The sequence below is a fragment of the Crocodylus porosus genome, unplaced genomic scaffold (assembly GCF_001723895.1).
Source record: "Crocodylus porosus isolate Cpor-Errol unplaced genomic scaffold, CroPor_comp1, whole genome shotgun sequence".
In the NCBI taxonomy this organism is placed as follows: domain Eukaryota; kingdom Metazoa; phylum Chordata; order Crocodylia; family Crocodylidae; genus Crocodylus; species Crocodylus porosus.
In genome coordinates, this window is record NW_017728911.1 from 41,140,014 (window position 1) to 41,144,237 (window position 4,224).

Genomic DNA, 4,224 nt, shown 5'->3' on the forward strand with positions numbered 1-4,224 from the left:
CTACCTCACTCGGCGCCACTTCCGCGTTTCGGTCTCTCGCGAGATCACGGCCCTCAGTCACCGTTGGGAGAGCAGTTGGTTTCTACCTCACTCTTCCGCATTCCGATCTCTCGCGAGAGCTGCCAGATGTTCTCGCGAGATCTCGTCTCTAACCGTTGGCTTTCACCTCACTCCAAGCCACTTCCGGATTCGTTCTCGCGAGATCTCGGCCCTCAAATCACTGTTGGGGGGAGCTGTCCTCTTCTACATCACTCCCGGGCACTTCCGCGTGCCGTCCTCTCGCGAGAACTGCTGGGTGTTCTCGTGAGATCTCGTCCTCCTGCTCGCCAGCTGCCGTTTTAGCAGGAAGGCTGAGGGGAGGCGAGGGTGGGATTCTTATTGTAGCCGTTCTCTTAGACCGGAGGGGAGCGGCAGCCCCGGGCTGGGCGGGCTATCTTGGGTGTGCAGAGGTGTGGGGCAAAGCAGCGAGTTGGACCTCCCCCCCTCCCTTCAGCAGCGTGGGCTGTGACAGGTTTTGCACCCAGAAGCTCCCAAGAAGCTGATACCATGGCAACAGGAGAGCAGCCGCCTGTGCCTTGCACCTGGGGCTAGACACTGATCTGGGAGAAGGGGGAGCTCCTGGCCCCCAGCCCTGCCCTTTGGAGAGGGGTCACTGGGCCCTGGGGGTGCCAACAATGTTCAGCTTAGATCTGGGCACAGTGTGGCACTTTTGGAGGCTGGCGCGCAGAGCAGGATAGCAAATTAGCCCTTCCTGCTGTGGATACAAAGCCCTGGTGTACCTCAATACAACGTCGCCAGAGCGGAAGAGCCAACAGGCATATAGGAGAATGCCAGGCCCCAGCCCACTGAGAAAAACGTATGGGAAAACCTCCTTCGTGCCAAACACGGCACCAAAACACACTGACTCGGAAATTGGGTTTGAATAACCCAAATAACCGTATTTATTACATAAAACCACTGCACAGCAAAATCTTTCTCACCATTTCTTCAAGAAAGAGAATTTTTTGTGGTCAGCTTGACCATCTTACGTCGGTTGTGCACAAATTCTTCGATTCATCCCATGGCTTTTGTGAACCGCTTGTCCGCAGCAGCAGCAGTGTCTTTTGGCACTCGACCAAGACCTGCGAGCACCGCCTGCGCCTCCTCCCGTGGCACACGTGCTTGCTCAGATCCCAAAGTGCTTCTGAGACTTGAAAGTAAACCAGACAAGTTTTCATGGGTTTATGGTTCAAAGTACTAGAAAATGGCTCTGAGTTTCAAAATAGCTGTCTTTAGAATGATCCATATCATAAGGCATACAAAAACCTATCCTTCCTGTTGACGGTAGCTTCAAAGTATTCAATGTTTCAAGCAATCTGATATCAAACTAACGAGGTTTTCCTGTAAGCCTGCCTCCGTCGTGGAGGCCACTGAGTATAGCGAGAGATTTCAGGGATAATTGAGAGATTCCCGGAGAGGAGCGTGGGTCACAAGAACGCACAGAAAGTTAGACTGCATGAGAAACAGGGTGAACAATAATAGTGAAAATCAGGATGACTTTGAGGGTCTAAGGTTATATAAAAATTAGATGAATTTCCATGGATATACAAGTGAACCCAAGCAGAACCTGGTGGTGCAATAGTTACAAAGGAGGGAAAAAAATCATGTTTTAGGGCATAAGTCAGATCCACGTTACAAATTTAAAATGATAAAAATAAACCCCCATGGAAGAAATTTAGGAGCTAAAAATAAAACGTGGTGTTTTAAATTAATACGAAGAAAAAAATTATAAAATCAGCTGATAACGTGGATACATGGATGCGATTTAGCTAGCTCAATGGAAATTTTTATAACGTAACAGGAGAGGTATAACATGGATGAGCACCCTAACATAGCCTCCTGGAATATTCTCTGGAGCACTGGTGGCTCCATATCAAAAATAAACTTGGAAGAAATAGGAGAATGATGAGCAGAATTAGAGGCCTGGAGAAACTCAACACAGATAGATTGAAAAGACTGGGATTATTTGCCTTAGAAAGGAGATGAATAAGGTAACATGACGAATGTAATAAACTAAGTGCTGTAGAGAAGTTGACTTGGGATTTCAGTTCTCCCTGTCCTCTAACACAAGATAAGGGATGTTCAGTTGAATTTAACAGTGGCAACGTTGATTTTTTTTCCTCCCCACACATGGAGCAACTAATTGGTGCAACTCATTGCTGTAGGGCATCACTGAAGCAAAGAATTTAAGATTCAGAATAAAGATTGGGATTTGTAAGGATAACAAGAATGCAGGTTTATGACAGCACTAACAAACCTGCTTCAGGGTTTGAACCTTGATATTTACAGGGTCAATGGTTAATAGTACTTTTATAAAGCATATTACAAGCAACAGAGTACCGCATTTGAAATGTATTTAGATGGCATTATTTACTCATTTTAAAATTAGCCGTTCTTTTTTGTTTTTTAGGCTCTGTGTGGTCATAAGAAGTACAAGTCAGGTTTCTAATTCCAGTCCCACAATGTATCTTCACATCTCAGAAAAGTCAATGACAGAATTGCAAGAGCTGATTGCTCTAGCAAGATACTATGAAAGATTAGATTCTTGTTAAAATGTGAGCTTTTCTTCCTTATGAAATAAGGAATGAGGTTCTACATGTCTACTACATGTAAAATTTAGCATTCGCACACTCAAAATGCTTTACAAATAATGCACAATGTACCTATGAAATCTGCTTCCTAGATGGAAGGGTAAAAGTGACTTGCTGCAGGGCACAATTCACGGCTAGGATTAGCATTGTGGAGTTAGCTGGGCTTAGACCACTGGACCAAATTATTTCCCAAGTACAAGAATTGAGAGGATCAAAGAGGCATGCTGTTTTTTGTTGTACCAGTGATTCTGGTTTTGTTACACAGATAACATCATTGTTTACATACATTTATTCAATATCCACAACTTTTCTAACATTATAAAAACTAAAAGCGTACATCCCATAATCAGATGGAGTGCTATTCAAAGGGAATTCTGTGGGAATGGCTTGCAGTGTGGATGCAAAGCCGTGTAAGCATCTTCAAGCGGCTGGCATTGCAAAATGGCATGGGAGAGGGATTGAGAACTATAGGGCAAAGCAAAGGAATAGTTCAATAGGGCAGAAGGAACCAGTACACCACACTCATGAGTTCCAGCTTCCATCTAGCGGGTAGGTTCCACCACTCAATACCAGTATCGGTAGCATATATATCCTTTCTGTTCCTGTGCATCAGATTTTGTGCAATGTTGTCTGATTATTTGAATCTTATTTCCTTTAATTGCTCCACTGGTGGCCAATTAATCTCAATTTCCCAATCTACATTCTACAGATGGTGTTGTACACTCCCAGTCTAAACTCACTGTTACAGATTTCAGTTCATTAAAAAGCTAGACAGTGACAGTTTTCTGAACCTGTTGCGCTAGGTTTCTTTAGATTCAGTTCCTTTCTGGTTCTGTTTACTTGGTCTCTGTAATCTTGAACGGTGTGTTGAGAACTGTGTTTGTTTAAGCAATATGCTGTATGTTGAGAGTGATAAGTATCAGCTCAGTACCTATCTCTGCTTTCTCACTCATATACTTCCTGAACCGTAATCTTTTATGTAATGGTTTGTGCTGTATAGTCTGCTGCATGCTGACTTCAGGTTCAGCCCTTTTTTTCCTCTTTAACATGGTATTGCTTTTACACATTCATGCACAACTCTGATTGCCATGTGGTGAAGCAGGGTTATATGTTGTAGCCGTGTTGGTCTAAGAAGCAAAGATAAACAAACTCTTGGGTCACAGACGATATGTTTTATTAGACCAGGGTGGGCAAAATGTGGCCCATCAGGCCATTCTATCCGGCCTGCGTGGCCTCTAAACAATTTAGAAAATTAATATTTATCTGTCCCTGGCTCCTCTCATGCAGCCCTTGGTGGCTTGCCAAAAATTCAGTAAGTGGACCTCCACCTGAAATAAGTGCCCGCCCCTGTATTAGACCAACTAAATAGTAACAAAAAAAATTCTGTCTTTTCAAGCTTTCAAGCACACACACCTGATATAAAATCGTGGTTCGTTTCTCGGGAGGCGGGAAAAAACCTTTAGCTACAGACACACTTTATTAGCAACACAAAAGGTATATATTTGCAAATAGGGTCAGAGAGAGAGACAAAAGATCAATCACTCTGCCCCCGGGCACAATCATTAGCAGGCTTTTATCCCCTCTCTCCTGACCA

General features: G+C 43.9%; 1 protein-coding gene and 1 long non-coding RNA gene across 6 annotated transcripts in view; one reads left to right on the plus strand and one right to left on the minus strand.

The window, feature by feature from the left end:
* CASC4 (cancer susceptibility candidate 4) overlaps positions 1-4,224 on the minus strand; it is a 57,777-nt gene that overhangs the window by 39,465 nt on the left and 14,088 nt on the right. The window lies entirely within an intron of this gene.
* Positions 3,839-4,224, plus strand: part of LOC109309237 — a 24,337-nt gene continuing 23,951 nt past the window's right edge. Inside the window, exon 1 of the long non-coding RNA XR_002100850.1 lies at positions 3,839-3,979. This is a non-coding gene — a long non-coding RNA (uncharacterized LOC109309237). The remainder of the gene's footprint in view (positions 3,980-4,224) is intronic.